We start from the raw sequence: 24,967 nt of genomic DNA, 5'->3' as shown, positions 1-24,967 counted from the left end.
CCTGGCCATAAGTTTAGAAATGGTCCGTGTCCCTTCTCATTTATCTCGCCCAACCTTCGTTCCTAATTTCACATTCGTTCAAACCCAACACCTTCAGAAGCTTCTACTTCCACTCCACAGCTCCTGTCAGCCTGTGATGTTCCAAGAGGTTGTCACTTGCTAATGTCTTCCTCATTTCACCAGGCCAGCCCTCTGCAACCTGAAAATGCCACAGAGCAAAAACTTGGGAGGAGTCCAAGAAAGGCTTGTCTTGTGTTTCCAATGCAGCTCGGGAAGCAAAGAACAAGAAACATCATTGGTCATCCTGGGAAGCTACTTTCTAAGTATGAAATCTAGAATCACTTAGTTTCAGGTACAATTAGATGATTCCTTCTGGTAGAAAGACCAGTGTCAGGGAAATGACTTTATCATGGTCACTGCTCACTGGTTAAAATTGTGAAAGGCATTTGTGAACATGTGTCCTAGAAAGGATAAAAATAGTCAAGCAATGGACTATAGGACATTGTTCCCCCTTTGCTCCATTAGATCATCATGGGAGAAGAGATGGTGCTGCCCTTCAAGCTGGTCTGTTTCCAGCTTCTGGCCGAATGATACTTCTAAGGAAAAACAAAACGACCTGACAAAGTCATTCCCTTTGTCTCACTCCAATCTCTAAATTTGTGAAGTTGAACCTGTTCCTTTCATTTTATCTTCAGTGCACATATATCTCTAGGAGCAGTAATGGGTGACATCTAAGGCTTATTTATATCTCTGGAGCCCTACAGAGAATATCCCTCTCCCTTTACCAGACAGCTATGTAGACGGAATGGAAAAATTAGTTGCTTTTATTTGTTTTCTGTTTTGCATCAAAGCACATGAAACATGACAATTGAATCTTTTGCTCCTATGACTACTGAATCATATGGAAGTCTTTCTTTTCTGGTCACACTTAGCTGATGAGCCATATGGTACCAATGTATTAAGAAGACTCTGAGCAAGTTTCTCCAAATACAAAATATTATTTAGATTTCCCTAATTTATGCAAATGAGACCATTCATTTTCCTACCTAATCCTCTCTGGAGATGCTCCAAGGTTTGAAATGAAAGAAATTCTTCTTTCAAATATATTGTAATCCACATTAATTGCTTTTGACAGCAAAAGGGTGGAATAGTTAGATACTGCAGTGGTTAATACTTTAATCATGTCACCTCCGCAGTAAACCTAGCTGGGTGCAATGTTCTGAGGAGCAACCATGCCAATGTTCCTCAGAGAATCAAAACACAGGCAGCTCATACTTCTCAACTGCATTTTAATGTAAATGAACTTACTTATGGCAAGAGGAGAAAAAGGGACCAGAACCTTAAAAGAGGGGATAACAGAAAGCTTGTCTAAAGTCTCTGGGGACAGAAACACTGATCTTGCCATTTAGTAAATTCCAGTGAAATAAAGGTCAAGTTCTTGAGAATGACAATGAGACTTTATAAACTAGTCCAACTTTTCTTTATACTGGTTCACGCTCCCTACACCCCAGTCTTACTTTTCTTATTCTCCAAATCCTGGTCCCTCATCCTTACCCTTACTTTTTCTTTTAATGTATTTCTCTTCATTTTTTGGAGATTTAACTCAAATGACAACCAGTCTGGGCAATTTGTTCTTTCTTTTCCAGCCAGAAGTCATCATTTTTCTCCATAACTTAAGAGCTCATTCAACCTCTTCGACAGCATTTTTGTAGTTCTATGATCTAGTAATTGATATGTATGTCTTGCCTTCCTGAGGCATGTGTCCATGGGAAAAGAAAAATCATGATTAGATGAAAGTAAAAACAAATTGTGAAGCATTTACTTAGCACAGGCACATGGTACATACACATTTTTTAAATTAGTGAATGCATTAAGAAATGAATGAATATCTGGTCTGGAAAATCATAAACTCCTTGAACCAGGAGATTATGTCTTCAAGTTTTAGTTGGTTATTTTCCAAACTCAATCCCCATTTTAGTCAGCTTTTACACTGTTGTGACTTAAAGATAGGACCATAACAACTATAGTGGAGGAAAAGTTTATTTGGGGGCTCACGGTTTCAGAGGACTCAGTTCATAGACAGCAGGCTCCATTCTTTGGGGCTTGAGGTGAGGAAGGACATCATGGTGAGACAGTGTGGTGGAGGGAAGCAGCTCACATGATGATCAGAAGCAGAGATGGAGAGAGTCCACTACTCCCCAATGCCCCACCTCCTCCAGCCATACCCCACCTACTTTCAGTTACTACTCAATCCCATTAGGTGATTAATTCACTGATTGGTTTAAGGCTCTTGTAACCCAAACATTTCTTCTCTGAACCTTCTTGCATTGTCTCACATGTGAGCTTTTGGGGGACACCTCACATTCAAACCATATTCAAATTCCCATTCAAAAAAAAATCTAGAAAGATATCTTAATCATGATAATTTTTTTCTTTTTCTTTTGCAGTGCTGGGATTGAACTTGAGGTCTTGTATATGTTAGGCACTGTTGTACCTTTGAGCTACACCCCAATCCTTTTCTTATAGATCTTCATGAATATAGTGGGAATTTAGTTGAGCTATGATGGACATATGGAGGTCTGGAATGGGTCAAATGTGATAGGCAATTACAAGAGTGAACTTTAGACTTTATGGCTCTGAGTTCAAGAAAATGAGAATTGCCTGGCTCTCCTAAAAAAAAAAAAAAAAAAATACTTGATCCAATTGTGTTAGACCTAAGATCAAAATTCTTTTAAATTAAGACAGCTAAATTTTAATTAACAGTTACTTTGTTTCTTAAACTACAAGGTTATTTTCTTAAGAAAATTAGTACCAAAGGTTAAAAAAAGTAAGTAAGCAGTCATGAATTCTCTTTAAATTATTCATAAATAAAAGAAGTGATTACAATGCAGTTAAAGAAATGGAACATTTTAATTCATAGGCTAAATTAGGCTGTTTGCTTACAATTTATTTTAACTTCTACCAGTGAATGTGAGGCATCCCAATCTGCAGGTAACGCAATTAAATACAATGGTATGTGAGTCAATCAAAGTTCCAGACTAATTTCCAGTGGTATGTATTCAATGGTCAGTATGATCACGGGGAATAGTATTGGCAAGAGCCAAGGTAAATGCAGTATGATGGATCAAAAATAAAAGAAGTTTCTTAATAAGTTTTGCTGAAAGGAATATCTCATTGGCTATGAACTATTAACTACCTTAAAATCCTATACACCCTCTTTACCATCTATGCACAGGCATGATAGCTTGGAACTCCAAGAAAAATTAACTTTCAATCAAGGTGTTTATCAGAACTCTCTCTCACACTCAGTGGTGTTTACTTAATTATCCTGAGAACTATGGCATGTTTAATCTTATAAGTCTCTTTTAAATAATCATTAAGATTTTCTAGTGTTGTGGCCATGGGGCTTTCCAGAAGACCTATCTGAAGTCTTCCCTCGAGTCTATAGAAAAACAGAATCTAAGGTTGTTCCATTGCTTTGATGGACGACCTTGCCGCATCCCTCCATCTTGACTTCTGGGACAACATGGTCTTCATCAATGAAACATCAGCAGGCACTGATCTGAGTGTGCATGGTCAGTCAGACTGCTTTTCTCCTCTATGTTTATAGCCCCTTGATTGATGGCTCCTGGGTGCCTCCAGGTTTCTTCGCAGAATATCAGCAATAATCTACACCTGCCCACTTTCCCAGGAGTTCTGTGATGATGAATGGGATAATAACTGAAAAATGATCTGCCATGTTTGATAGTCAAGGAAGTGAATAAGAAAAAAAATACTATACTGTAATTTCTTTGATTATTATAATTGCACACTTACAATTCCCATAATACAGAAAAGAAAATGTCAATCATAATGAGTGAGTCATGAAAGACTTTAGCTCTGTTGCCCTGGCAAGTCTTATCAACTCAACATGATGGACACTTTGGCTTTGTTTACCTCTCTAATTATCAAGGGCTGAGTCAAGGTCATCTTTCTCTGGTCATTAATAAGACTAATGCTTCAAAGACCATTTAATGACTGTAGTGCCTCATGATGGTCTAGAACTAACTTCAAACTTGCAAACTTTACCCTCTGCTAATTATCATTCTTTCACAGCAGGAACTTCTTAAATCATTGTTTCTCAAACTAAAGTCATTCTTGTATCACTTTGCAATTTCTGTCATATCTCCAATACCATCTGCAATGTAAATTACTTAAAATATTTCTTTATATCCTGAGCAAGACTATCCAGGAAATAAGGTTTAATGTGCCAATTACAATTTCACATATAATAAAACATTACTATAAAAATTAAAAAGTGGTATCTGAAATTATTCTACATAACACTAGAGATATTAACACCATATTTTGAGGAATGTTGTTTGAATATATTACTGAGAAATCAAATACTTAAGCTTAGGATTAGTTGAAATGAAATTAGGAATAGCAGACACTAGGGAGACTCACGTGAATTCTATAGTGTCTAGGTACATTCCTTTAGCTCATGATACTTAAAAAAAATACATGCTCAACATCTTATTCTTTCCACCTTTTTTTATATTCTAAAAGATACAGTTGATTATTATCAAGTATTTGTTAATCTTTTCCAAAATGTGCTAATGTAGAACACATGCAACTAGTTATTTACAACATGGAATACTAACCCCAAGTGAGTAAAGAAAAGAATAGTGCCATTTTTCAAATCAAAGAGCTCAAATATGACTGTTCAAATATTCAGATTCTAGGTATAGTTATGTCTTTGTACTCTTGTGTTTGTGTAAGTCATTTTTCTGTCTAACCTTCAATTTTCCAATCTGCAAAATAAGGTTGTTAAAGTAAATACAATCTCTATGGTCTTTTGCAGCTGCATTTTTTTGGTCTATAATTAATTCATCCTAAAAATCTGATACAAAGGATTTAGATGCTTGTCACCATGAGCTTCCTTAAAAGTGTTTCCTAAGTGCTATGTAAACTAAATTTCAGTTTTAGGAAAGATATAAAACATTAACATTTTATTTGGAAAATGTACATTCCCATCATCATACAATAAATTTTCTACTCTCAAACAATCTGAATGTTGGACTTTGAGAAAAAAATAACCAATCTCGTCCATCACACCTGGAGAGACACATTGGGAATTTTTGCAAAGATGCAATAGGTATGGTTTCTGAGAGTTCACTGAGAAGTCAAACTAAATCCAGGCTTCATTCCAATCCCAGCTGGAGGGATTCTACCTAACAGCAGGTAAGTTGAAATGGTATTAGGAATAGCAAACACTAGGGAGACTCACATTCACTCTCTGTAAATTTTCATATTTGTTATTTACCTTTTCGTTTGGGTTATATTTGCTTACACACAGATTTTTTAAAAAAATATTCTGCCAACTCTTATTTCTTCCATCGCTTGGAAAACTAGGGAATTTCTTCTAGTGAGCTTATAAATATTAATTTCTATGTTGTGCAATTTTCCCCTAGCCAATGTCATTATAATCATTTGGTCTCAACACAGTAAATTTATTTTTGTTTTCATGAAAATGAGCTGCAAGTTCATCTAAGGATCTGGATCTGTATAATCTTTTCCATGCAAAAATCACCTGGCATCCCTCCAACCTCTGAAAGTGTAAGGATTATGCCACGTAGTAGTGTTAGCAAGTGCTGGAGGGCAGGCCTTCCAGCAAGTCAATATTTTTACCATTTTACATGGTCATTATAGGAAAGACTGTAGAATGAATAGGACATAACTTTCCTATGTTCATATATGAATACACCACCAGTAAAACGCCATATCGTGGATGACCAAAAGAATGGGATCCCAATTAGAACAAGTTAGACTTCATGTATGTATATGTATACACTCCACTATCATGTATATGTATACAGAAAATATTTTTTCTTTAGAATTATTTTACTAAATCATAAATGTACAACAGCTTCTTAACTCTACGCATGCACTTAAATTTTTTAAAGGAAAACGTTATGTCTTATTACATCATGATCCTGGCTAATAGCTTTTCAAAACTTTGAGAAAAATCTTAATGTTTTCACATGTCACCTGAAACTTACAAATTTAACATTACCAAAGAAGGAATGCTTCTACACTCTTAAAAAGACCGCTAGAAAGAAACAACAATTAAAAAGCTTAAGAAACTGTCTCAAAGGTTTTTATCGTTTTTATTTTTTACAATCCTTCCCCCACGGTAAGGTAATGTTATTAAATAATCTAATTCATTCCAAAAAGGGCTCTCTGCATCTGCTCTGGTGTCTTCTGCCATATCATTGCATATTTATGTATGACTGAGATAAGAGTTTCCTTAACATTGTTATTTCGATAACCTGAAGCTGTTCAGTTACCTTTGGGCTCTCATCCTCTCCTATTTATACAATGAAGCTCAAGGCAAATAGGATGAAGCTCAGTATCAGCTCCTCCCACCATAACCCTCATTTCCTCCAGGACCATAATTCCCTCTACCACACGTGGTCGCCCCATGTTCTTGTTACCAAAGTTTCCACTCTTCATTAGACTACATTTAGAAGGTTGCTGGTTATAATTTCCAAAATCATTATAACTTCCACTTCCATAATTTCCTCCTCCATAGTTGTCATAACCACCTCCACAGCCCCCACCCCAGTTTCCATATCCAGATCCTCTACCACCGTGGCCTCCTCTTCCTCCTCCATAACCAGGGCTACCTCCAAAATTGCCTCGCCCAGGTTCTCCTCCAGATCCATTATAGCCATCCCCAAATCCACGTCTGCTTCCATATCCATCAGATCTTCCTCTAAAGTTGCCTCCTCTTCCACTCCTGGAACTTTGGACTTTTTGCATTTCTTGTCTAGACAAAGCCTTTCTTACTTCTGCATGATGACCACTGATGGTGTGATATTTTTGCAATACAATTATGTCCACAGGATCATGGTCATCAAAAGTCACAAAACCAAAGCTTCTTTTCTTTCCAGACTGCCTATCCGTTACTATCTCAATGGTTTCAATTTTTCCATATTCTTCGAAGTAATCTCTAAGGTGGTGTTCCTCGGTATCTTCTTTAATTCTGCCAACAAACAGCTGCTTCACAGTCACATGAGCCCCTGGTTTTCCAGATTCCTCTCTTGCTACAGCTCGTTTGGGCTCAAGCAGCCATGGAGCATAAACCTCAGCCATGGATGAGAAGGTTACAAAACCAAACCCTCTGGATCTTTTGCTTGCAGGATCCCTCATAACCACACAATCTGTAAGTTTTCCCCATTGCTCTTAGTAGTTTCTTAAACTGTCCTCTGTGGTTTCAAAACTTAAGCCACCAATAAAGAGTTTATGGAAACTGTACCTTTACTCTCTCCATGGAGGACTCAGTCGCTTCAGCCCGGTTTCCCGCAGGCAAGTGAGATAAGAGAGATCTCCGCAGACACACAAGAAGAGGACTCCTTCTGGCGCTGTTGTGAGAACTGCCGCTGAAGAGCACCTCCACAGAGGACCAGCACTGCTGCTACTGCTGCTAGAGCCGCTGCCGCTGCTTTTCTAGAACCTTCCTCCAACTAACTCCAATTTATTTTTAAAATGGACTTGGTTCTTGCTCCTCCTCCTCCTCCTCCTCCTCCTCCTCCTCCTCCTCCTCCTCCTCCTCCTCCTCTTCTTCTTCTTCTTTCTCTCTCTCTCTCTCTCTCTCTCTCTCTCTCTCTCTCTCTCTCTCTCTCTCTCTCCCCCCCTCTCCCCCCCCTCTCTCTCCCCCCCCTCTCTCCTCCCTAATCTCTCCCCTCCCTAATCTCAGGGAAATGGGATTACCTTCCCCCCCCCCATGTTAGGCAGATTTATCTGTCCTTGAGTTCACACCCACCCTAGGAATGAAGTAATCCAGACTTTGGGGAGGGTATCAGAAGATCTCAGAAAAGACTCTCTCCCAAATTAACAAGTGAATTATAACTCCAGACAGAAAACCCCTGGAATGTAGCCTTTGAATCACCTCTTTAAAAGTCCCTTGTTCCTGCTGATGGGCAGAATCACAACCTTTAGGACAGGTGTCCCATGTGTTTCTCCTCTGCTAGCAAGGCAAAAAAACATCTCTTTTTCCTTTTTTCTCAAAACCGTGTCCTCATTATTGATTGGCATCAGGGGACAAGGACCAAGCTTTTAGCAACACAAGGAAGCTTGCTGCTGTGTTTTCAGCATGTCCCTGGCATGTTCTCAGCCCACAGGCAGAGTCAATTTTCCTTTGCTCAGCCAGTTTCATTGCAAATTGGTTGTGCAAAGGAGCTGGGTACAAAGTATCATGCTTCAGTTTGTGTCCACTTGGCCTGATGTGTATATTTTCTAGAAAATCCTGGGGTGGTATGACTGTACATTTTGAAGAAGAGTAAGTGAGGGGTCAGGACAGTGGCCCACGCCTGTAATCCCATCGGCTCAGGAGGTTGAGACAGGAGGATTGTGAGTTCAAATCCAGCTTCAGCAGAAGTGAGGCACTAAGGAACTCAGTGAGATGCTATCTCTAGCATGCATAAGGCCCAGAGTTCAATCCCTAGCACTCTTTTTGTCTGAATCCCTTGGTGTTACCATTTTCCCCTCAGCTCATGTGAATGTGCACACTGGCCACAGCATCTGGAGAAATTGTGGTAATACAGCAGTTTGGGAACGGAACAGCAGGATTTGGGCAAGGCATGATGAGCAAGTATACTTTCAACTCGGAATATCCTACATAGTTGGAAAAATTACTACCTCTGCACTGAGATTGCTCCAGACTGCAGAGGCACATAGCTGTGGGGACTCAGATGAACTAAGAACCCATTGTGGAAGCTCAGTTGTGTTTTCAAGAAAATATTTTTTTAAATCTATTTAAAAAAAAAGAAAGAAAAAAGTACTCTACTCAAAAGGAAATAGTAGGAAAAAATCTGGAAATAAGAAACATTCAGGGGCAAACCAACGCATAAGGTGGAATATTTGTGTGAATTTTTTTTCTATATAAAGGTCTTTAATCTTCTTCTCTGTTTTTGGAAGATAGAGAGCTAGATTTGATCATAAAAGTGATCATTCTATATATGATTTTGTGTTTTATTTCCTATAATATGATGAATAATATGTTATAAGTTATTTGCATACAATTTAACTGCAACATAATATTTCATTAGATAAATGAATCACAATTAATTCAACATCCTCCATTTTTAGATTTTTTAATTTACTTCCAAATTTGTGTAGTATATTGCAATGAATAAATCTGTAACTGAGTTTCATTTCTTGTTTTGGTCTTTATTTTTATTTATTTTTTCTTTTCTCTTCCTCCTTCTTCTTCTCCTTCTTAAATTTTGATCTTTTTGCAGGAGTGGCATTTAGTCAATAGGCCTGATCACTTTTGTACCTCTTGACAAATTACCAAATTTTTTTCTATGCACCGCTAGCATAAATTTATCCCATACACCATAATTTAGGTCCATTTTCTCCATAAAGAATGATCAACTTTTGATTTTTAAATTTTGTTTACTTGATAGAAGAGAATGGAATCTGATTTTCAACTTGCATTTTTTTTATTTTTTAAACAAAACATATTTACCTATTGCATCTTCTTCTTTGATGAATAAATGGATATTATCCATTTCCTATTTATTTATAGAAGGCCTTATTTTTAGTGACAATATCTATTCTCTTTCTGTATATAAAATATTCACTCTTCCTGCAATATATTCTGTGAATAGTTTCCCAGTTTATTAACTTTTAATTTAGACTTATTTGCGCATGCGCGCGCACACACACGTGCACATACATCCACACATATATCTATTTTTGTTGTTATTTGGGGTTCTAGTGATTGAATATTGAACTCAGGGGTACTCTTCACTGAGCTACCTCCCCAGTCCTTTTTATTTTTTTTTAATTTTGAGATGGGGTCTCACCAAATTGTACAGGCTGTTATCCAAATTATGATCCCTGCCTCGGCCTCCTGACTTGCTGGGATTACAGGTGTACACTACTGTGCCCAGCTTACTTATATTTTTATACTCAAGTCTTTATGAGTTCTTTCATTGCTTGAAAGTGAAAAGTCTCCTCTAGAGAGCTAATAAATATTAATTTCTATTCTCTCCTACTTTTTTAGTTTTTTTCAATAGCTGATTATTTATGTTTTAGATTTCTCAGTCCTTAAGAAGAATAAGACATTGCCTGGAGTATCCAAAATTACTGTAGAAGGGGAAAAAAAAGGAGGGGTTCATAGAGGATTTAAGTACCAGTATCTGACATGTGTTCAGGGATTTTGGAAGCCCTTAAATTGTGAAGCCTGGTCATATTACACACCTACAAATGCTTTTGTATTGTTCCAAGTTACTATTCATTATGCAAAGCTCTAAAGGGAGCATGGGAAGAAGAAACAGAAGAAGGAGATGAGAGTATTACCTTTTGTAATCAAGCCCAGATTTTACATGTAATATCACTTATGCGGAAGTAGCAGAAACATCACACAAACCTTGCTCTGATCTAATGTAGGTGTCATGAAACACCATAGGGTAGGGCTGCTATGCATAATACAACAAAGACTAACTTGTGACATTTATCTTGTAACTACAGTTTATTCTAGACTATGCTATATACTATCCCCAAACCAATTATAGTTTCAGGCACTTTAAAAAGTTGCTTTTCTTGAATTAGACCAGACATAATTAGTCCGACAATCAATCCGCTGAATGGTTAGTGTAACACTAGGATCAATGCCATCACTTGTGGGTAATAGAAGAGCCTTGTTTGAACGTCATTTAAGGATCTTCACTGAACACTGTATTTATGCCAGGCACTTTTCTGGGAATTAAGAATCCAAAATATAAGCAGCACATTGACCCTGCTTTCCAGGACAGTGATTCTCCAACATGATGAATGTTTTTTGGAAAAGAGATATTCCTGAACTCTACCTCGGGTTATCTAGCTCAGGGTGGAGCCTGCTGTTTTCTGTTTCAAACTTTCATCATGAGTTTGATGATTCCCCAGAATGGAAAATCACTCTTACAACCAACAATGGTCTGTATTCCCTGGATCTTAATAGGGAAACACTTCCATTTCTTGGGTCATTAATTTAAAACTAGGGGCTTCACATAAAGAACCTTGAAATTTTCATACTGTATCTCATAATCAGTCAACCAGTATTGGCCCATTTTATAGATTTAAAAAAAACTGATCGTACAGGTTCAGGAATTCTCCCATGTATCACACATCAAAAGTCAGTGCACCTGTGATTCCACCCCAGAGATCTTTGATATTAAAGTACAGATCAGAGAAAAAACAATCACCTGGGTTAAATGGGAATGTGTTAGGAATTTTCAACAATTAAATCAGAAAGTTTAAATAATTTGGTCAAGAATATTCACAATTCAAAACCAACTCGTGTCAATGTTAGAAACTACAGAATATAGTGAGTTAAGATCTCTTGTATTTGTTTTTGTTTCTTTTTTTTGAGTATAATTAACTTATCTATCATAATGTCCTAGGCTGAGATTAATCTTATCTTTCTAACTTCATTTAAAAACTGTAGGGTTTCTCAAATGATCCAACATTTGGCTCCTACAGGAAACTTTAGAGAGAAAAGAAAACACAACCACTTTTAATCTGTGCCTGTCCTTTTTTTAATTTGTTCTTTTTTATTTTTTATACATGACAATAGAATGTATTTTGAGATATTATACATATATGAAGTAAAACTCCCCTTTCCTCTGATTGTACATAGTGTGGAATTATAGTGGTCATGTATTCATACATGAAACATTGGAAAGTTATGTCCGATTTATCCTACTAACTTTCCTACTCTTGTTCCTCCCCCCCTCCCTTCCCTTCATTCCTCTTTGTCTAATCCAAAATACTTGGATTTTTTCCTAACCCCCCCTTATTGTGAATTACTATCCGCATATCAGAAAGAAACATTCAACTTTTGGTTTTTTGTAATTAACTTATTTTACTTAGCATGACAGTCCTTAAGAAGATAAAAATGGTCCCTTCCCTACATCAGCAAAAATGATACAAGAGAAATGATACAGTGCATCCTTTTCATTGTTAGAGCTTGGAGCTCTAGGACTTGGTGCCCACTAAAAAGAGATTCATCCTTCTTCTTTTATAAAAATAGAACATGTGGATCTACTTTCTCTCCAGCAGGCACAGTTACAAAATAGATCATTAATTTTGCAAAAAATGCATTTCAAAACTAGATATATCCCTAGCGTGCACGCAATTTGCTTTTCCTAAAATCTATTTAGAATATCAACACAGTAAGGAACTTAGAAGCCAAGTATTGGTGAAAAAACAGATTGGTGAAAACTGGAGGTTCCGAGAGAATAAGTTTTCAGAAAGAGTATAACAGGTTGGTCATGGTGGTGCACCCCTATAATTCTAATGACTCTTAAGACTGACACAGGAGGATTTCAAGTTCAAGGCCAGCCTCTGCAACTTACAAGACCCTAAACAACTTAGTAAGATCCTATCTCAAAATAAAATATAAGAATGCTGGGGATGGGGCTCAGTGGCTGTGTGCCACTAGGTTCAATCCCTGATACCAAAAAATAAAAAGAAGAAAAGAAAGACTACACTAGGACAATTGCAATCATCAACACATTTTATTATTCAGTGGTCAGTGTAAGACATTCAGCTAGCTGCTATAAGAGATACAGTAAACAAATATTGTCTCTGATCTCAAGGGGGTAATACCAGGGATGAAAAATGACAGGCTTCTATGAAAAAAATGACTAACATCTAATGCTGAGCCATAGTTTTACAAAGCAAAATAGTATTGTATATTCTTTTTTTAAAAAAAAAAAAACCTTCAGATTCTTCAGCATTGACATATAGGACTACGATATGGAATAATTCAAATGATACCTAAGTAAGTGCAAACACCAAATTACATACAAATACCGACTCTTCACTGCATAAAAAAAACCACTTGAAAACCAATCAAATTTGCCAATTTAACTCAAAGAAATGTCAATTACTAATTTAGTTACTGTAGCAACTTCAATCTTGCTTAGGGACAGTAAGTGGACTCCTAACTGAAACATTTTTAAAAAGACAGACTAAATTAAATCCACCTCAAAGTATGATAAATATAAATAATACTTAGAAACCTAAGTAGGGTTAGTCAACAGGTAACTAAAGTATTTTTTATTGCTAATGATTTTATTGAAACTAAATTTCTATTTTCAATTGGAATATAGTGCTGAAAGCCACAGCACAAGATTTTTTGAATTGTTTTTGCAATTCCATTGGTTCATATAACCACTTTTGTTCACATAATTTTTTTCTACAGGGAAACTACTCTTTTTACAGCATCCCCATATATCACTTGATTTTCAAGTGGCATGAACCTGTTTGTATGTACTTAGCCAACCTCTCTGTCCTTCCGTTCTTGGGGGACTGCTGGTGCCAGTGTGACTACGAATGTATTCACAAACTTGCTTGACCCATGAAAGACTGGAGAGTGAGACAGCTACGTGTTGGCCATTCAGATGATCCAGCACAAATTTTACTAAATTTTTAGATGATTCCTTAAAATAAGAATACTTAAACTCCTCCTTTCTCTGCCAAATTATAAAATGAAACATGTGCACTTAAGAGAACATGCCATCAGACTCCTAGGGATGTACAGATCCTTTCTGAGAATCACTCAGCCAAACTAAGCAACCCATTTTCCAGAAATGGCAGCAACAGAGAGAATTTCTCCTGGCAGCACACAGAAGTAGGTTCTGATCTGGCTTTCCTATGTAAAAAGTGAGAATGTAGCTATAACGTAGGCAGGACTTTGTTAATTAGGCTTAAAAAAAGGCAGAGCTTCTTAAGGTGGGTGGGAGTGGCTTGAGGAATACCAGAGAGAAAGGAAGTATCCAGTCTGGCTTATGGATGGTGAGTGGACCCCTGGGTGGAACATTCCACAGGAGACATCATGAATTAAATCAGACTAAAAAGGTGGTTCTCTCCAAACTGTGTTTTAGTCGGCTTTTTCTTTCTCTGTGACTAAAAGACCTGACAATAACAATTTTAAAGGAGAAAAAGTTTATCTGGGGCTCCTGATTTCAGAGTTCTCAGTCTATAGCTAACTGACTCCACTGCTCTGGGCCTTAAGTGAGGCAAAACATCATGGAAGAAGGGCATGGAGGAGGAAAGTAGCTGAGGAATGGCTATCAGGAAACAGAAAGAACTCCACTCACTAGGGACAAAATATATTCCACAAAGGCACAGCCCCTGTGACCCACCTCCTCCAACCATACCTGATCTGCCTACAGTTACTACCCAGTTAATCCATATCCATGAATTAATGCAATGTTTCAGTTAAGGCTCTCATAATCCAACCATTTTACCTCTAAACTTATATTTTCTTACAAAGGAGTATTTTGGAGATAGTTTATATGCAAACCATAAGACTATGGTTATTCTAAATAACTCCTAGAAATATGAACAGGGTTAGTGAACAGGTATGTATAGTGTTTGAATCACTAGTAATGAAGGGCATCAGTTCAATATTTACAACATGATTCCAAAGCTTAATGTCTGGAGGAAATGCAGCCTGCAGAAACAGAGCTTTTCTTAATAATTTGAGTACAAAATCAGAGGGAACATATATCTCTCCATTCACACTCCCATTTAACTTCTTAATCAACAAAAAACATTTTTTTTTCTGTTTCTTTTCCTCCACTGATTCCAAAGATGCAGTTTTCAATACTGTGATTTACTATTTTCTATTTTTCTTAACATGTTTTAGGCATTAGGGAAATAGTAAAGAACTCTCCTGGTGTTAATGTACCATATAATTGGACATATGCCACCATTTCTAAACAGTACTTTGTACTTTGGTGACCAAGCAAGTGTAATAGGAAGCTAAGAAAGCCTTGTTCCTCTGGATGCAAAAGTAAGAGATATAAGAACCAAGTATTTACACTCAAAAGTGAGATTCAAACATTTAGGGGACAGAAATATCCTTCAGAATTGATAACACATGTGAGGCAGAGAAGAGCGATTTGTTCTGCTATGTCAGAATAACTTAGCCCCGACCACCACCTACATCTGTATGAATTAAAGATCAAGGAGGTGAGACGTAATGAGAAGGAAGTCGAGAATTACCAGAGACATGACTCATTAACCTGAGAGAGTAAGTGTGCACGTTGCACGTTTCCCTCTCTGCTGTGGGAAGAGGAGATACTTCTTCCAACCACAGCAAGAAAAGTGAGATGGTCTCCAGGAGAAAAATAAAACAAAACACAAAACCAACAATAACACACTCTCTCTCCCTCTCTCTCTCTCTCTCTCTCTCTCTCTCTCTCTCTCTCTCTCTATATATATATATATATATATATGTATATATATATATATACATATATATACATATACACACACACACACACACACACATATGTGTGTGTGTGTGTGTATGACTAGTACTAAAAGAGAAGAAAATTCCATCTTGTTTGCTATTTCTGCTTATGTAGTGGACTTGCTAATTTTTCTCTCATTTGGTTGTAAGTACAGAAGGAATAAAAGAGAAGCTCAAAGGAAGGGACTGTGACACCAAAGGCATCCTGGGCTCTCACACTGTTATGACAAGGAGGCCTGAGTTTCCAGCCATGTGAGGTGGCCCAACTTGAGCCAGCTTATTGGCATACCACCCCAGAGCGCTGGCATGCAAAGCAAGGGTATGCGGGAGCTTCCCTAGGAAAAAAGCTGAGACGTCAGGAGGACAGATGGGTAAAACTGAGACAGGTCTCCCAATGAGGACACAGTTAGGAGGTCCCAAAGGTTGCCTGGAGAACTTGCACATGCATTCCAAGAGCCAACCAACAGAATTTGATAAAGCCCAAAGATCCTAACAGGGCCAGCAATAGAACGCTAGTTACATAAGATGGTTTATTCCCTCCTTTGCGTTGCCTCTTCCCTAGCTTATTTCACAGGAGATGAGACCAGACAAGAGGAGAATGGAGAAAACATCCTACATATCAACCATGAGCCCTCCTTTGGGCTGAAAATCCCTTGAACTGAAAAGTCTGGTAGATACCAGAGAAAGGGAAGATGATTAACATTAAACATGAGTTGAGGGCATGAGGCAAGGTGTTGAAAGTAGATGAAATTGGGTTAGTCTGGACTTTTTCTTGGTGGAGAAGAAGTACTGGGGATTTTAACCCAGGGTGCTTTACCACTGATTTACATCCCTAGTTCTTTTATTCAATATTATTTTATTAATTAGCATTTTGAGGCTGAACTTTACTAAGTTACTTAGGGGTTTAATCTTGAAATCCTCCTGCCTCAGCCTTCCAAATCCCTGGGATTGCAGGCATGTGCCACTGCACATGGCTTAGAATGAACTTTCCAATGATAGCAAATGATAGACACCTGTGACTATGAGGGGTGTTGCAGTCAAGCAATGAAAAATATAAATTCAACATAACAGCAGCACGTAAGATCAAAATAGAACTATTTTATACTGGTACATTGCCACATTCAAACATCAATGAAAACCCAAGAAAATAAGTCAGAATTTCATTTAATTCTACTAACTTGGGAGGTAAAGAGCCTGGGTTTGAATCTTGTCTCTGTCTTTTATCAGTTGAGTGACCCCAGACAAATTATATTTACTATAGTGGATTAACTTTTCATCTATAATATTGCAATATTATCACCAAACTCTTGGTTCATTCAGGGGTAACATGGAAATAATCGACAGGGAATCTGGTAGGTTTATTTGTTCTTTCTTCCCAAACTTTCTTATTTTTTTTTCTTAAAATGCGTACATATATTTTTGAATGCATAAAGTGCCATAACCAGTTGGCATATAATTTTGTGTTTTGTTAATTCACTTCATGGTTTAGAGCTTTACGTATATTGAAATTGCTTCATATTACTTTTTAGTGTGTCTAAAGGAACCATCATTTTTAAGACCGTTTGCTTAGCTGCTCCCTTTTGTGGAAAATTTGGATGGTTTCCAAGCTGTTTTCCCCCCTCAATATAAACTGTGATGTTGCTAACATTAAAAAATAATAATAATAATTTTTTTTTAAAGAATCACTCTAATACTTTCCCAATCTCAAAGGAGAAAAAGGCTTAGGCAGACACTTGGAGATATCATTTCCCAAATGGAATTAATAATTAATGTGTCTATCAATAGATATTTTCATTGAAATCTCTTGAAAGTGCCAATATGCCTAAAATACCTGGACTTCTAATTAAAAAAAAAAAAAAACTTCCTCTTGACTTAGGCATTTTAACTTCTTACCTAGAGACCACTCACTTATTTAATTTGGCCTGAATAAGAAAAAATTTCCCCATGTGTCCTCTCTTGGATTTCTGAACATCCTTCCCAATTTGGACTCAAGATTAAATAGTCTGTAATAATTTTATGCCAGAGTATACAGAACACACTGATTTAGTTCCATTAGGCTCTTTTTACCTCCTTTTTAGCTTTCTACTTCCCAACAGATTAGAATATAGTTTCTTTATCTTTCCCAAGGCTGTACTGCAGAAACCTCTTCTTCCTATCTGCCATCTGCTTTAATGCCGTCTTTCATCCCAAACCCCAGTTGCTTTTGGTTCTAATTATTATCAACTCTGCTCATTCAGGTAGCTTAAAGTCTTTTGAATAAATTACACACTACTGCATTTGCTATAAAAACATATTAAGAAAATCCTCTGTTTTCGATCACGTTAAAGGAATCCATGGCCTCTGATTATCTCCTTTTCTTTTGCCACTGAAATAAATGTTGGTTAGCTGGAATAATTTCTTTTTTTTATTAATATACACTTCACATAGCATAATAGTCACCTGTTTAAAGTATACAGCACAACGGTTCTTAGTGTGTTAACAATATTGTGCAATCATTGCCACTGTCATTTGCATCTCTCCAAAAAGAAACTCTGTGTGGGATGGGGTGGTGCACAAGGGAGGCTGATGCAGGAGGTAGCAAGTTTGAGGCCACTCTGGTAAATTTAGCAAAACCCTGTCTCCAAATAAAAAATAGAAAAAGTTGAGGATGTAGCTCCATAGTAGAGCACCCCTGAGTTCAATCCCCAGCACCAAAAAAAAAAAAAAAAGAAACTCCACACCCATTAACAGAACCTCTCACTACCCCTCCTCATTTCCTCTATCAATTATTAATTCTCTTTGTTTTAAATAATTGTTGGTGATAAGAATTGAATCCTGAGTCTCACACATGTGAGGTACATGCTATACCACTGAGTTACCTCCCCAGCCCTTTTAAATTTTTATTTTGACATGGTCTCTACAATTTGTTCAGGCAAATCTCAAATTTTCCATCTTCCCACCTCACTCAGCCTCTGGGTATGCTGGAATTATAGGTGTATGCCAACGTGCTAGGTATTAAACTATTTTTTCTCTATGCATTTGTGCATTCTGGACTTTTCACTTAAATAATCCACATGATGTGTGGTCTTATATGTTTGGCTTCTTTCACTTTTCAAAACGTCTTCAAGTTCTGTTCACACTGTAGCATGAATCAGTACTTCATTCCCTTTTATGGCTGAATGATAAGCCATTCCACAGATGTATTACAGGCTGTTTCTTCATCAGTTCATGGATATCTGGGTTGTTTCCACCTTTGACTTTCGTTAAGTACTACTGCTAGGAACATTCTTGTGTAAGATTTTTAGGTGGACATGTTTTCATCCCCTTGGGCATATACATAGGCATGGGTGTGCTGGGATTTATGGTATTCTGTATTTAATCTTTGAGGAACTAATTGACTGTTTCTCAAAGTAGCTGCCCTGTTTTACCATTAACGTGGGGTTCCCACTTCCCTACATTCTACCCACATTGGTTACACCCTCTTTTTCATTCTAGCTCTTCTAGTGGATTTGAAGTAGTGCCTAATTGAGATTTTCATTTCCATTCACCTACTGGCTAAGGACATTGAATATCTTTTCATGTGATGAGTAGCCATGCACAATATCCTCTTTGAGGAAATTTCTATTAAAATTATTGAAGTTTTATTAAAATCATCTTATGGATGTCAACGTGTGTTTGTGTACTTCAGACACTAGACCCTTATCAGATAAATGTTTTTCAAATATTGTTTCCTGTCCCATGAGTTGTCTTTCCACTCTCTTAACCATGTCATTCAAAACACAAGAGATTTTAACTCTGATCAGACCCATTCATCTATTTTTTCCATTGTTTACTTGTGCAGTTGGTATCATATTTAAGAAACTCCTGCCTAATTCAGTTATGAATAAGGTTTTCTCTAAGAGTTTTTTTTTTAATTATTATTTTTAGCTTTTGGTCTTTGATGCATTTGAGTTAACTTTTTTTTCTTTTTTCTTTTTTTTTTTTTGGTGCTGGGGATTGAACCCAGGGCCTAGTGCATGCAAGGCAAGCACTCTACCAACTGAGCTATATCCCCAGCCCTGAGTTAACGTTTGTGTATAGACTGAGGCATGGTTCCAAATACATTGCCTGAGAAGTGAATGGCAGTTGTCACAACATAATGTGCAAGAAGACTACTCTTTCCCCTATTGAAATGTCTTGGCACTGTTGTTGAAAATCAATTAACCATAAATATATGGCTTTATTTTTAGTCTCAATTCTGTTATAGTAATGTAAGTCTGTCTTTATACCATAACTCTACCATCTCACATACTTCGGCTTCATAGTGAGTTTTGAAATGGAAAAGGTGAGTTATCCAACTTCATTCCTCTTTTTCAATATTGCTTTGGAGAATGGGTAACTTGCATTCCCATATGAGTTTTGAACATATCAGCTTTTCAATGTGTACAGAAAGGGCCAGTGGGAGGTTTTATAGGAATTGCATTAATCTGTAGACCAATTTGGAGAGTACTGACTTCTTAACAATACTTGGCCACCTAATCCATAAACATAACCAACTTCTAGCAGCGTAATTTACTCTCAGATAAGAAGATGGTTAGTGTCCTCTCTTCTGTTTTTCAAAAGACCTTGTGAAGGATTCATGCTAATTCTTTCTTTAAAATTTGGTAGAATTCACCAATGAAGCCACCTGGAGATGAACTTATCATTATGGGAAGTTTTTTGATTACTCATTCAATTTGCTTACTTGACCTGATAGGAGAAAACAGTTACAAATTAAATAAATACATGTAATTAATTAATTATATGTGTGTGGCAAATTAAATAAATATATATTTAATTAATTATATACATAAGGATACATACACACACTCACCAGAGATTGAACTCAGGGGCACCTGATCACTGAGCCACATCTCAGCCCTATTTTGTACCTTACATAGAGACAGGATCTCACTGAATTGCTTAGAACCTCACTTTTGCTGACACTGGCTCTGAATTCATGATCCTCCTGCCTCAGCCTCCTGAGCCACTGGGATTACAAGCATGCGTCACCGTGCGTGGCTATGTTTTAATACAACATTTTATATTTACCTATGTAGTTACTTTAGCAGTACTGTATTTCTTCATGTTGTTTTAGTTAATATTGTTTTTCATCCTGAAGCAATCCTTTTAGTAATTTTTTTTTTAATTTCAATTATTATTTTATAATTTCCTAGTTGTTTTTTTATTTTTAAAAAATAAATGACAGTGGAATGCATTATAATTCTTATTACACATATACAGCACAATTTTTCATATCTCTAGTTATATATAAAGTATGTTGACACCAACTTGTGTCTTCCATACTTGTACTTTGGATACCTTTTAATAATTCTTACAGGGTACATTTTTTTTAAATTTTTTTTTCTGAAAATGTCTCTTTTTTTAACTAGATAGTTTTGCTGAATATAGAATTTTTGATTGACAATCTTTTCTCTTTACAGTTCTTAAATGTCATCTCACTTCCTTCTGAACTCCATAGTTTTTCAAAGACATTTATTTTAATGTGACTAAGTATTTTTGCAGGTAAGCAAGTTCTTCCTCTCTTGATACTTTCAAGATTCTTTCTCTTGGGCTTTGACAGTTGGATTATGTGTTCAGGTATAGGTGATTTAAAATTAATCTAAATCAGACTTTAACTTCCTTAGATTTGTAGGTTTAATTTTTTCCTTAAATTTATGAAGTTTCAGTTATAATTTCTTTACTTGTACTTTCTACCCTTTCTCACATTCATCTCATGCTGGGTCTCTGGTAATGCCTATATTGGTACCCTTAATGGTGTCTCAACAGTCACTGTTTTTTTTTTGTTTTGTTGTTTTTCATTATTTTTTGTTTCTCTCTCAGATAGATAGCTTCACTTGATCTTTTTTCAGGTTTGTTGACTTTTGCTTCTGCCAGTTTAAATCTTCTGTTAATTTCCTTCAGTAATATTTTCATCCAGTTATAGTAATTGAATATATAAAAATCTTCAGAATTTTTATTTCAGACTTTTAAAGTAATTTTCATCTTTGTATTGACATTCTGTATTTAGTATGATATTGTTCTTATGATTTCATTTAGTTCTTAGACAGAGTTCCCTTTAATTCTATATATTAAAAATATTTTATCTAAGAAGCCCAATCTCTGGGATTCCTCAGGGTTTCAGGGCTCTTTCAATTACATGTTTTTGTTTTCATATATACACACTTTCTCAATTTTTGTTATTTGTTTAATGAGTTTTCCAAGGTAATTGTGCAAAGTCTCTAATCTTTGTCATTGTGGTCACTGAAGTCTCTCCTTGGTTAGCTAGGCATCAGCTAATGACTGGACAGGGGTTTCTTTAAGCACCTGAATCTGGTAATCTCCCCACCTTTCCAAGTGTGCCTGGGGAGTGCCTTTTGGAGCGTGCTTCAGCTCTCTGACAGGCAATTCACAGCTGTCTCCTTTCTTCACTTCCTGTTTGCTCAAAGTCTCTTGGTTAGCAAGGGGTGAGAAGTCAGGGTTTTTCCATGTATTTTATGAATATATACTCATTCCCAAAATATGTGAGAGGTTTCCAAAGCTCCTGTGACTATCTCATTCCCCAGATTTTTCTCCTGAGATTTTGATTAGTCTGTTATTTCAACCCAATTGTAATTCACCACCTCAGGCAACCATGATGTTGAATAGTCACCTCCAAAAATGTTTGATAAATGCCCCAAAGAACCACCATTTATACAAAGTGAGTTCTGTGATAGGTCAAATAAAGACAGCCTTGTAAATGAAGCCTTCCAGAGAATTAGCAAATGCATTAAATAATGCAGTTCTTGGGGGAAATGGGGCTTTGAAGGACATTGTTAGCCTTGCATTTCCCCCTTTAGGAACTGACAGACTTCTTTTTTTCCACTATTATTTTAGGCTCTTGATTTTCAAGGGTACACTCAGTTGGGCAGAAGTTGATGGAAATAATGCTAATGAAGTCACAAATTTGTTCTTCTTATAAATGTTCTCTTTTTCTTTTTTTATGCTTGTTTTCTTACAATTTTTATTTGTTCTTTTTAGATATATATGACAGTAGAGTGTATTTTGACATATTACACATACATGGAGTATAACTTCCCATTCTTGTAGTTGTACCTGATGTGGAATTACACTGGTTGCATATTCACGTATGAACATAGGAAAGTTATGTCCAATTCATTCTACTGTTTTTTTCTGTTCCCATCTCCCTTCCTTTCTCTTCATTTCTCTTTGTCTAATCCAATGGAAAACTATCTGCCCCCACACACACACCACCACCTTATTGTGTGTCAGCATCCACATATCAGAGAAAACATTTAGCCTTTGTTTTGGGGATTGGTTTATTTCACTTAGCATGATATTCTCCAGCTCCAGCCATTTACCAGCAAAGGCCATAATTTCATTCTTCTTTGTGGCTGAGTAATATTCCATTGTTTTTATATAACACATTTTCTTTATCCATTCATCTATGGAAGGACACCTTGGTATGCTGATTTTAAGTCCTTTGGGAATATGCCGAGGAGAGGGACAACTGGGTCAAATTGGGGTTCCATTCCAGGTTTTCAGAGAAATCCCCATACTGCTTTCCAGAGTGCCAACCTATTTTTCTTGATTAGAGATATTAAGAGTGCTGCAAGCTTTCAGTTAGTTTTCAGAATTCTGAAAAAGTTGATACTGACCATTTTATTCAGAGTTTTCACTGTTTTAACAATGAAAGAATAAAATCCTTACACTGCCGTTTTTGCTAATGTCACCCTCTCTAGTGGCGTATTAAATGTGATCTGGATTGCCAGTTTCATCTGTCTCCAGTCCGTCATATACAACAATGGCAGATAAATCATTCTTAAGTCTATCTGGGACCACATCACCACTTTGGAAATATTTGACAGATCATATGGGTTCCACCCTTGTTCTGGTGTACACAACCTTACAGCATAGATGAAGCACATCTCTCCAAAACTTTGGCTGCCAAAATTTTCCTCACCCCTTGCCAATATCAATCCCAATTGAAGAACCATTCTGGAGTTTCCCATCTCTATGGCTTTTCCATAATTTCTTCCTATTGGAAGAATAATGGCTGACAATCAGGATAGGATTTATTTTGTTGGGTCAGTAGCTTGTATGGTTTTGGGTAAAAAGGTTGGCTGGCTAACAGGTCTGACTTCGAAGGGTGATATAAGGAATGCTGATCTGAGCTGCTTATGAGGCTAGCTGCCTTTTCTGATTTGTCTTTGCAGATTCTGTGGAATCTGCTGATTCACCATTTGAGAGGATCATGCATGATTAGCATCAGCAAAATATCTTCCATTGAAATTGGTGAAATTTCAGTGTCTCTAGGAAAGGCCTAATATACAATTGCAACATAGTTCTACAAAAATTGTGTGAAAATAAGAAGCCTATACAGTCAACCTTCAAACACTTTATGGTAGACACTGCTCTTGGACTTTGGGTAGTCTGAAAGGAATATGCAACTGGATGTTTGACTTTGAGGAGTTTACAACCATATAAGATTAATGGACCAAAAATGCCACTAAATGCCAGAAAAGAAATTAACAACTTGTAATATGTTAATATTTTATTACATCTAGAAGAGAAAGATCTCAGGGAAACTTCTTGTGGATGAAAATTTTGAGTAGGGCTTTGCAAAATCTGGAGATACAGAAAACAGGAAGGACTTTCAGAATTGGATAGGAAGTGGTATTCACACTTCCATATTCAAACCGGAAATTCTAATAAAATGCAGATTCTGGATTATATCTCTAGTAAGTCTGAGTCCATCAATGCTTGTCAGGGCTCAGGAATCTGCATTTTAATACTTTAAATATTACTGTTAATTTTAATATTCTGTACCTTGCATAATCCCAGTGAGGATGAGTCAGGCTGTGAAAAAGAAACTGAGGCAGGGATGTGCATGGAGTAATCAACGCCTGTTAAATGAATGTTTGTATTTAATTACAGCATAAGTGCAAAAGGAAGTGATTTTGATTATTAATTATAGGTGGTTGAAAAATCTTGCAATTAATTTCATTTAATTATCCTTTCATTTAATTACTGCACTGTTAAAATTTTGGACCCAATAATTATGTTGCAGAGGGATATCCTCTGCATTAGAAGATATTTAACACCATCCCTGGCCTGTACACACTAGAGGAAAACAGTACTCCTCCAACTAGTTTGACAGCCAAGAATGTCTCCATGCATTTCCAAATGCCCTCCTGAGGAGCAAAATTATTCCTAATTGAGAATAAATCTCCCCCAGTCTTTGTGGATAAAAACAAATTTATTCTTATCTCCGTAGTTCTGTGGGTGAGTATATTCAGAGGACCATTCAGATCAAGTCCTTAGCAGATAGCAAACGAAGTTAGTGCCAAATCTTGGAAACATGGAGAAGACTACTTCAGGACTAGAGAGACAAGCATTTGGAGTTAGAGCAGAGTGGGCTGAAGACAAGGCAAGCCAAGTTTTATGCAAGCAAATGGCTGTGAGGATTGTATCAATTTGAGGAAACAGCTCTGTATATGTGGCCAGGTACAACAGATTAATAGGTACGTCTGCTATTTAGGATGACTTGACTGGTTTAATTCTGAAAGCACCGTGGACAATTACGTGCCTCTCAAAGCAACAAGAGATCTCACAAAGGACCTTGACAATCTGAATCAGGACTCTTTAAATACAATGGCTTAAAGATAAATACAA

At 36.7% G+C, this 24,967-nt stretch overlaps 1 pseudogene; it reads right to left on the bottom strand.

The window, feature by feature from the left end:
• Positions 1–6,177: 6,177 nt before the first annotated feature.
• On the bottom strand, positions 6,178–23,088 carry LOC101975564 (heterogeneous nuclear ribonucleoproteins A2/B1 pseudogene; annotated as a pseudogene).
• Positions 23,089–24,967: the final 1,879 nt, after the last annotated feature.

This window comes from Ictidomys tridecemlineatus, chromosome 5 (genome assembly GCF_052094955.1).
Source record: "Ictidomys tridecemlineatus isolate mIctTri1 chromosome 5, mIctTri1.hap1, whole genome shotgun sequence".
In the NCBI taxonomy this organism is placed as follows: Eukaryota; Metazoa; Chordata; class Mammalia; order Rodentia; family Sciuridae; genus Ictidomys; species Ictidomys tridecemlineatus.
This window is presented reverse-complemented; position numbering and strand designations above follow the sequence as displayed.